This window comes from Balaenoptera physalus (assembly GCF_965194825.1).
Source record: "Balaenoptera physalus genome assembly, chromosome: 11".
Classification (NCBI taxonomy): domain Eukaryota; kingdom Metazoa; phylum Chordata; class Mammalia; order Artiodactyla; family Balaenopteridae; genus Balaenoptera; species Balaenoptera physalus.
The window spans coordinates 75,250,679-75,262,003 of NC_138896.1; positions in this window are offsets into that span (position 1 = coordinate 75,250,679).

The window sequence follows — 11,325 nt, forward strand, 5'->3', positions numbered from 1 at the left end:
TATGTTTAAAAAAAGAAAGAAAGATTGTCTTTAAACCCTGGCTCAGGTTTGCAGTAGTTGGATATCAAATGCTCCTTTTTATATTGAACCCATACTCAGACTCACTTAGCGTGGGCCAGGGAGTGGCAGCACTGATGATAAACTGTGGGATGCAGACTTGGAGTCAGATCTGGGTCTACACCTGCCTGCTCCATCCCTCCACTGTTACTTGCCCTCTCTGAGCCTCAGTTTCCTCCCCTATAGCTTGTGCATAATAATACCTGCTTTACAGTGTTGTTATGAGGCTGAAGCTTGGAAAACTCTTCATGCAGCCTGGCACACAGTGAGTACTCAGGAAATCTAAGACTATTGTTCTTATTCTTAACTCTGTGAACATCTTCCATGTCTCCAAGCATGTTTGCCTCAGAACAGTGCTGTAGGTACACGGCATGGCTGGGCCCAGGCTAGTGTCCGGGAATCATGTAGAAAGGGGACACAATTTTCCTGGATGGGAATGGAGTGAAGAGCCCTGGACTGCGAGTCAGGAGTAGGTTCCAGACCTGGCAGCAGGGTCTGTGTCCCCTTTCCTTACTGTGGGCTTTGGGCCATCAGCCAGCTCCACAGCAGGAAAATGAGAGTCTAAGGCTGATGTGAGTGGCAGGTGGGTCTCATGTGGTTTTAAATTATGAAAAAGAAAATTTGAATGTCAAATGCCCCAGTTCTTGCTAGGTGGGGTGACGTTCAAGCGTGGGGCAGGGCCTCTGCTTAGGACCCGCCCAGAAGTGGAGAGGCAGCACGTCCAAAGGGCTGCCTCTGGAGTGTGGAGTTCCGGAGTTTGGAGAGTTCCTCCTCGTACCCCCGCCCCAACAAACTGCCAGGAAGAAAGAAGTATGAGTCATAGGAAAATGAAAAAGGAATGTCTTAAATCTTGTACGACTCATTATTGATTTCAGAACTTGAGTTGGATTGAAGAATGAGTACAAATAGAGGATTGGTTCAAGATGGCAGAGTAGAAGGACGTGCTCTCACTCCCTCTTGCAAGAACACCAGAATCACAACTAACTGCTGAACAGTCATCGACAGGAAGACACTGGAACTCACCAAAAAAGATACCCCACAGAAGTCCACCCACTGGAGTGAAGGTTCTGAGCCCCACGTCAGGCTTCCCAACCTGGGGGTCCAGCAACAGGAGGAGGAATTCCTAGAGAATCAGACTTTGAAGGCTAGCGGGATTTGATTGCAGGACTTCGACAGAACTGGGGGAAACAGAGACTCCACTCTTAGACGGCACACACAAAGTAGTGTGCACATCGGGACACAGGGGAAGGAGCAGTGACCCCATAGGAGACTGAACCAGACCTACCTGCTAGTGTTGGATGGTCTCCTGCAGAGGCAGGGGTGGCTGTGTCTCACCGTGAGGACAAGGACACTGGCAGCAGAAGTTCTGGGAAGTACTCCTTGGCGTGAGCCCTCCCAGAGTCTGCCATTAGCCCCACCAAAGAGCCCGGGTAGACTCCAGTGTTGGGTCACCTCAGGCCAAACAACCAACAGGGAGGGAACCCAGCCCCACCCATCAGCAGACAAGTGGATTAAAGTTTTACTGACCTCTGCCCACAAAAGCAACAGCCAGCTCTACCCACGACCAGTCCCTCCCATCAGGAAATTTGCACAAGCCTCTTAAATAGCCTCATCCACCAGAGGGCAGAGAGCAGAAGCAAGCATAACTACAATCCTGCAGCCTGTGGAACAAAAACTACATTCACAGAAAGATAGACAAGATGAAAAGGCAGAGGGCTATGTACCACATGAAGGAACAAGAAAAAACCCCAGAAAAACAACTAAATGAAGTGGAGATAGGAAACCTTCCAGAAAAAGAATTCAGAATAATGATAGTGAAGATGATCCAGGACCTCGGAAAAAGAATGGAGGCAAAGATCGAGAAGATGCAAGAAATGTTTAACAAAGACCTAATAGAATTAAAGAACAAACAAACAGAGGTGAACAACACAATATCTGAAATGAAAAATACACTAGAAGGAATCAATAGCAGAATAACTGAGGCAGAAGAACAAATAAGTGACCTGGAAGACAGAATGGTGGAATTCACTGCTGCGGAACCGAATAAAGAAAAAAGAATGACAAGAAATGAAGACACCCTAAGAAACCTCTGGGAAAACATTAAATGCAACAACATTTGCATTATAGGGGTCCCAGAAGAAGAAGAAGAGAGAGAAAGGACCCGAGAAGAGAAGAGATTACAGTCGAAAACTTCCCTAACATGGGAAAGGAAATAGCCACCCAAGTCCAGGAAGCGCAGAGAGTCCCATACAGGATAAACCCAAGGAGAAACATGCTGAGACACATAGTAATCAAATTGGCAAAAATTAAAGACAAAGAAAAATTATTGAAAGCAGCAAGGGAAAAATGACAAATAACATACAAGGGAACTCCCATAAGGTTAACAGCTGATTTCTCAGCAAAAACTCTACAAGCCAGAAGGGAGTGGCATGATATACTTAAAGTGATGAAAGGGAAGAACCTACAACCAAGATTACTCTACCCAGCAAGGATCTCATTCAGATTTGATGGAGAAATCAAAAGCTTTACAGACAAGCAAAAGCTAAGAGAATTCCGCATCACCAAAACAACTCTACAACAAATGCTAAAGGAACTTCTCTAAGTGGGAAACACAAGAGAAGAAAAGGACCTACAAAAACAAACCCAAAACAATTAAGAAAATGATAATAGGAACATACATATCGATAATTACCTTAAACGTGAATGGATTAAATGCTCCAACCAAAAGACACATTGCTGAATGGATACAAAAACAAGACCCATATATATGCTGTCTATAAGAGACCCACTTCAGACCTAGGGATACATTCAGACTGAAAGTGAGGGGATGGAAAAAGATATTCCATGCAAATGGAAATCAAAAGAAAGCTGGAGTAGCAATACTCATATCAGATAAAATAGACTTTAAAATAAAGAATGTGACAAGAGACAAGGAAGGACACTACATAATGATCAAGGGATCAATCCAAGAAGAAGATACAACAATTATAAATATAAATATGCACCCAACATAGGAGCACCTCAATACATAAGGCAACTGCTAACAGCTCTAAAAGAGGAAATCGACAGTAACACAATAATAGTGGGGGACTTTAACACCTCACTTACACCAATGGACAGATCATCCAAACAAAATTAATAAGGAAACACAAGTTTTAAATGACACAATAGACCAGATAGATTTAATTGATATTTATAGGACATCCCATCCAAAAACAGCAGATTACACTTTCTTCTCAAGTGCGCACGGAATATTCTCCAGGATAGATCACATCTTGGGTTACGAATCAAGCCTCAGTAAATTTAAGAAAATTTAAATCATATCAAGCATCTTTTCTGACCACAACGCTATGAGATTAGAAATCAATTACAGGCAACTAGAGAAAGCCCATGTGTAGCAACGAAGACCCAACACAACCAAAAATAAATAATACATAAACTAATTAATTTTTTTAAAAAAGAAAAAGAAACAGAGGGGAGTACACCTAAAACTAACACAACATTGTAAATCAACTATACTCCAATAAAATTTTTTAAAAAAATCAATTACAGGGAAAAAAACATAAAAAACACAAACACATGAAGGCTAAACAATACATTACTAAATAACCAAGAGATCACTGAAGAAATCAAAGAAGAAATCAAAAAATACCTATAGACAAATGATAATGAAAACACAACGATCCAAAACCTACGGGATGCAGCAAAAGCAGTTCTAAGAGGGAAGGTTATAGCTATACAAGCCTACCTCAAGAAACAGGAAAAATCTCAAATAAACAATCTAACATTACACCTAAAGGAACCAGAGAAAGAAGAACAAACAAAACCCAAAGTTAGCAGAAGGAAAGAAATCATAAAGATCAGAGCAGAAATAAATGAAATAGAAACAAAGAAAACAACAGCAAAGATCAATAAAACTAAAAGCTGGTTCTTTGAGAAGATAAACAAAATTGATAAACCATTAGCCAGACTCATCAAGAAAAAGAGGGAGAGGACTCAAATCAATAAAATCAGAAATGAAAAAGGAGAAGTTACAACAGACACCACAGAAATACAAAGCATCCTAAGAGACTACCACAAGCAACTCTATGCCAATAAAATGGACAACCTGGAAGAAATGGACAAATTCTTAGAAAGGTATAATCTTATAAGACTGAACCAGGAAGAAATAGAAAATATGAACAGACCAATCACAAGTAATGAAATTGAAACTGTGATTAAAAATCTTCCAACAAACAAAAGTCCAGGACCAGATGGCTTCACAGGTGAATTCTATCAAACATTTAGAGAAGAGCTAACACCCATCCTTCTCAAACTCTTCCAAAAAATTGCAGAGAAAGGAACACTCCCAAACTCATTCTATGAGGCCACCATCACCCTGATACCAAAACCAGACAAAGATACTACAAAAAAAGAAAACTAGAGACCAATATCACCAATGAACATAGATGCAAAAATCCTCAACAAAATACTAGCAAAAAGAATCCAACAACACATTAAAAGGATCATACACCACGATCAAGTGGGATTTAACCCAGGGATGCAAGGATTCTTCAATATATGCAAATCAATCAATGTGATACACCATATTAACAAATTGAAGAATAAAAACCATATGATCATCTCAATAGATGCAGAAAAAGCTTTTGACAAATTCAACACCGATTTATGATAAAAAACCTCTCCAGAAAGTGCTCATAGAGGGAACCTACCTCAACATAATAAAGGCCATATATGACAAACCCACAGCAAACATCATTCTCAATGGTGAAAAACTGAAAGTATTTCCTCTAAGATCAGGAACAAGACAAGGATGTCCACTCTTGCCATTATTATTCAACATAGTCTTGGAAGTCCTAGCCATGGCAATCATAGAAGAAAAAGAAATAAAAGGAATCCAAATTGGAAAAGAAGAAGTAAAACTGTCAGTTTGCAGATGACATGATACTATACATAGAGAATCCTAAAGATGCCACCAGAAAACTACTAGAGCTCATCAATGAATTTGGTAAAGTTGCAGGATACAAAATTAATGCACAGAAATCTCTTGCATTCCTAATGATGAATGATGACACTAATGATGAAATGATGACACTAATGATGAAAAATCTGAAAGAGAAATTAAGGAAACACTCCCATTTACCATTGCCACAAAAAGAATAAAATACCTAGGAATAAACCTACCTAGGGAGACAAAAGACCTGTATGCAGAAAACTATAAGACACTGTTGAAAGAAATTAGAGATGAAACCAACAGATGGAGAGACATACCATGTTCTTGGATTGGAAGAATCAATACTGGGAAAATGACTCTACTACCCAAAGCAATCTACAGATTCAATACAATCCCTATCAAATTACCAATGGCATTTTTTACAGAACTAGACCAAAAATTCTTAAAATTTGTATGGAGACACAAAAGACCCTGAATAGCCAAAGCAGTCTTGAGGGAAAAAAACGGAGCAGGAGGAATCAGACTCCCTGACTTCAGACTATACTACAAAGCTACAGTAATCAAGACAATATGGTACTGGCACAAAAACAGAAATATAGATCAATGGAACAGGATAGAAAGCCCTGAGATAAACCCACGCACCTATGGTCAACTAATCTATGACAAAGGACGCAAGGATATACAATGGAGAAAAGACAGTCTCTTCAATAAGTGGTGCTGGGAAAACTGGACAGCTACATGTAAAAGAATGAAATTAGAACACTCCCTAACACCACACACAAAAATAAACTCAAAATGGATTAAAGACCTAAATGTAAGACCGGACACTATAAAACTCTTAGAGGAAAACATAGGAAGAACACTCTTTGACATAAATCACAGCAAGATCTTTTTTGACCCACCTCCTAGAGTAATGGAAATAAAAACAAAAATAAACCCATGGGACCTAATGAAACTTAAAAGCTTTTGCAAAGCAAAGGAAACTACAAACAAGACGAAAAGACAACCCTCAGAATGGGAAAAAATATTTGCAAACGAATCAACGGACAAAGGATTAATCTCCAAAATATATAAACAGCTCATGCAGCTCAATATTTTTTTTTAATTTATTTATTTTTGGCTGTGTTGGGTCTTCTCTTCTGTGCGAGGGTCCTCTCTAGTTGCGGCAAGCAGGGGCCACCCCCCATCGCGGTGCACGGGCCTCTCACCACCGCGGCCTCTTCCGTTGTGGAGCACAGGCTCCAGGCGGGCAGGCTCAGCAGCTGTGGCTCACGGGCCCAGCCGCTCCGCGGCATGTGGGATCCTCCCAGACCAGGGCTCGAACCCGCGTCCCCTGCACCGGCAGGCAGACTCCCAACCGCTGCGCCACCAGGGAAGCCCGCAGCTCAATATTAAAAAAACAAACAACCCAATCAAAAAATGGGCAGAAGACCTAAATAGACATTTCTCCAAAGAGGACATACAGATGGCCAAGAAGCACATGAAAAGCTGCTCAACGTCACTAATTATTAGAGAAATGCAAATCAAAACTACAATGAGGTATCACCTCACACCAGTTAGAATGGGCATCATCAGAAAATCTACAAACAACAAATGCTGGAGAGGGTGTGGAGAAAAGGGAACCCTCTTGCACTGTTGGTAGGAATGTAAATTGATACAGCCACTATGGAGAACAGTATGGAAGTTCCTTAAAAAACTAAAAATAGAATTACCATATGACCCAACAATCCCACTACTGGGCATATACCCAGAGAAAACCATAATTCAAAAAGACACGTGCACCCCAATGCTCATTGCAGCACTATTTACAATAGCCAGGTCATGGAAGCAACCTAAATGCCCATCGACAGACGAATGGTTAAAGAAGTTGTGGTACATATATACAATGGAATATTACTCAGCCATAAAAAGGAACAAAACTGGGTCATTTGTAGAGACGTGGATGAATCTAGAGACTGTCATACAGAGTGAAGTAAGTCAGAAAAAGAAAAACAAATAATGCATATTACTGCATATATGTGGAACCTAGAAAAATGGTACAGATGAACCGGTTTGGAGGGCAGAAATAGAGACACAGAAGTAGAGAAAAAACGTATGGACACCAAGGGGGGAAAGCGGTGGGGGGGTGAGGGTGGTGGTGTGATGAATTGGGAGATTGGGATTGACATGTATACACTGATGTGTATAAAATGGATGACTAATAAGAACCTACTGTATAAAAAAATAAATAAAAGAAAATTTAAAAAAAAAAAGCCCCAGTTCTTGGCAAAAACTAAAATCAAATGACATGAAAGGTAGTAATTCACACTGTCACAGAATTCCATTGAAAGTTGCCACAGCAGCAGAAGGAGAGACAGATGCCTGGAGGTCTCCCCTTCTCCACCCCCTCTTGTTTGGTCTTAGGGCCACACTAAAAACTCTCCCTCACCCCTCAGGACCTTGCCCAGCATGTTCCAGAGGCAGAGCTGGAGAGCCTCCTGGGAGCCCCCAAATGCATCCAGGATGCAGATACACAGGTTGGGCTGATGTTTCTTGAGCAGCTACTAAGGTCAGATCCTGCACTGGAGGCTTTTCTAGTGTATTTGTGGTCATGTCTCTGAAATGAAGGCTGGACTCGTCAATTCACTCTGTGAGCATTTAGTAAGTGCTGACTGCATGTCAGGGCTCTGCAGGATGGTGGGAAACTGCGCAAATGAGGAACAGGCTTGTGGTCTCCTGGGGGAGGCAGGTCTGTAAGCAAATTACATTACAGGGGAGGGTGGGGGTCAGGGTGTCCGCTGGGGCTGTGGGTGGACAGAGGAAGTACCGGCTCTTCCTGGGAGGGCAACAGGGACTGGAAAGGCCTCCTGGAAGAGGAGACATTTAATGCTGAGATCCAAAGAATGAGTAGGTCCCACTGTCGGACCTGCAACATTTTTAAAGTCTGCTAATGCCAAGTTTTGCTGAGATGCAAAGCTGCGGGTCCCTGTTAGCAAGCGTGGGAACGTAATTGGCCTCATTCCCCCAGAAGGCAACTTGGCACTCTTTGGGACTGCTGAAGACCCAGCCTTCTTGCTGGAGAAAGTCTTGGTCGTGACACTGAGAGCCACACAGGTAAGATTTTTCATTGCCACACTATAAAGTGCAAAAGTGGAAACACCCGAATGTCCACCCAGGAGACTAAATGGAGAACTGGAGGTGAGTTCGTGCAGTGGGTATGGAGCCTCCGCCTTCACAGTGGACAGGGCTGCCAGCTTCAACACCGACTGACTCTCAAACCCATGTTAACAGGAAATGTGGAAGGATATGTGTGGGGTGATGAAATAGGGCAGCGCAGAGCTGCACGAGCTCAGGGATGTAAGCTTCTGTGTGAAGCGCCCAGAACTCCAGGAGTCAGAGGGTGCAACCGGGACGCAGGACGCTGGCTCCTCTGAAGAGTAGGGGTCGGGGGAGACCTGGGCTCCAGAGACTACCTAAGGGCTTGGCTTCTGTCTGTAATGCTTTACCTCTTTCAAAAAAAATTTGAAGCATGTACAGAAAACCATCAGAGGTTCATAGCGCTTGGTGGAAGGTCTGCAGATGCTTATTTTATCCTCTGTGCTTTATGCTCAAAACGTTTCATAATTTTTAAAAGTATTTTTTTCAAGAACAGGTAGGCGTTCTGTCTCTTGACCTGACTGCTGGTTACCCAGGTGTCCCTTTCTAATGATTTGTTACACTGTACATTTGTGCTATGTGCTTTTCTTTATGGAGGTGACATTTCACAGTATTTTAGAAGTTAAAAAGAATGAGTAGGCAACAGGGTGGGGTCGGGGAAGCGGTCCCAGGCAGAGGAACTGGCAGGGCCAAGGCCTGGGAACTGGGCAGGGCCCTGGAGTCCTGCCCCAAGGATGTGTGGTCCCCTGAGCACAGCCCTGCTCCCAGCCCCCACCCGTGGGTGGTCGGGCTCTCTGCACTGGGGGGCCAGGCTGGCAGAAAGTGAGCGCTCAGGCAGGGGAGCCAGCTGGAGTGAGAGGACAGGCTTGATGAGCGGTTTAACCCCCTCCTGGTGTGTTAAGAGGTGGGCGTGCAGCCCGCAGGTGGGGGTTATCATGAGCTTGGCATTACTTGTTGGAGGCTGTGGGCGGGCTGCAGCTGAGCTAGTGCGGGAGCTCGTGGCCGGGGCGTGGCGGCCCCGCGGGGCTGCGGAGAGAGTGCTGCGGGCCCTGGGCGTGGGCGCGGAGGAGCAGCTACCCCAATGGGCCCACGAGGTCCCGCTGACGGCAGCCTGAACCAGCTCGGTAAGATTTTCTGGGGCTTTGGGAAGGTTGGGGGCGACGCAGCACGGGCAAGTGTGGTGGGATAGTTGCGCTTTCCCAAGGGAAGCAAAAAACAAGCTTCAGGGGTTGTTTTTTTAAACTCTCCGGTGTTCTTTCTGCATCAGAGATGGGAAGTCAGGCTCCGTGGGGCCGGCGTTCGCTGTGAGGTGCTGGGCCTGCGCAGGGATGGAGGGGCACTGACATCAGGGGAAATGTGGGTGATTTATCTGACAAGTAATCTTACTAAGAAAGCTCGTAAAGGGACTTCCCTGGTGGTCCAGTGTGGTGAGACTCCGTGCTTCCACTGCAGGGGGCCCGGTTGGCTCCCTGCTTGGGGAGCTAAGATCCCACATGCCCTGTGGCCCAACCAAAAAAAAAAAAACAAAGCTCTTAAAGAAAAGTGTAGAGATAAAATTGCCACCCTTTGTACTTCCCACCCTCATTTCCTCTGCATTCTTCCAGCAGGAACCAGCACCTGGTTTTAGAGTGTGGACCATTTCTCTGTACCATAGGCAACCCTGAGCATAGTCTAGAGAATTTTTTTAAATTTTGCTTTAATTAATTAATTTATTTATTTATTTTTGGCTGTGTTGGGTCTTTGTTGCTGCGTGTGGGCTTTCTGTAGCTGTGGCGAGCGGGGGCTACTCTTCGTTGCAGTGCGCAGGCTTTTCATTGCGGTGGCTTCTCTTGTTGTGGAGCACGGGCTTTAGGTGTGCAGGCTTCAGTAGTTGTGGCTCACGGTCTCTAGAGCGCAGGCTCAGTGGTTGTGGCGCACGGGCTTAGTTGCTCCGCGGCATGTGGGATCTTCATGGACCAGGGCTCGAACCCATGACCCCTGAATTGGCAGGCAGATTCTTAAGCACTACGCCACCAGGTAAGTCCCTAGAGAATTGTTTTGCATGTTTTTAAACTTCATTATAAACAGTGTCTGTGCACAGGAGGATCCTTCTGCTGCCTGATTGCCCACCCCGCCAACCCACGCATGCTTTTGAAATTGACCTTTACTAAGCCCTGTAGCTCAGGTGTATTTCCTTCCTTTTGTGAGAGCTTTGAGATATAATTCATATACCATACAATTCACCCATTCAAGGTGTACAATTCAATGGTTTTCAGTATGTGCATAGAGTTGTACAATCATTACCACAATCAATTTTAGAACAGTTTCATCACGCAGAGAAGAAACTCCATACCCTTTTTTTTTTTTTAATGATCCTTTTAATGTGTTGTTGGATTCTGTTTGCTAGTATTTTGCTGAGGATTTTTGCATCTCTATTCATCAGTGATATTGGTCTGTAATTTTCTTTTTTTGTAGTATCTTTGTCTGGTTTTGGTATCAGGGTGACGGTGGCCTCATAGAATGAGTTGGGGAGTGTCCCTTCCTCTGCAATTTTTTGGAAGAGTTTGAGAAGGATGGGTGTTAGCTGTTCTCTAAATGTTTGATAGAATTCACCTGTGAAGCCATCTAGTCCTGGACTTTTGTTTGTTGGAAGGTTTTTAATCACAGTTTCAATTTCATTACTTGTGATTGGTCTGTTGATATTTTCTATTTCTTCCTGGTTCAGTCTTGAAAGGTTATACCTTTCTAAGAATTTGTCCATTTCTTCCAGGTTGTCCATTTTATTGGCATAGAGTTGCTTGTAGTCTTCTCTTAGGATGCTTAGTATTCCTGCAGTGTCTTTTGTAACTTCTCCTTTTTCATTTCTAATTTTATTGATTTGAGTCCTCTCCCTCTTTTTCTTGATGAGTCTGGCTAATGGTTTATCAATTTTGTTTATCTTCTCAAAGAACCAGCTTTTAGTTTTTTTGATCTTTGTTATTGTTTTCTTTGTTTCTGTTTCATTTATTTTTGCTCTGATCTTTATGATTTCTTTCCATCTGCTAACTTTGGGCTTTGTTTGTTCTTCTTTCTCTAATTCCTTAAGGTGTAAGGTTAGATTGTTTAGTTTAGATTTTTCTTGCTTCTTGAGGTAAGCTTGTATAGCTATAAACTTCCCTCTTAGAATTGCTTTTGCGGCATCCCATAGGTTTTGGATCGTT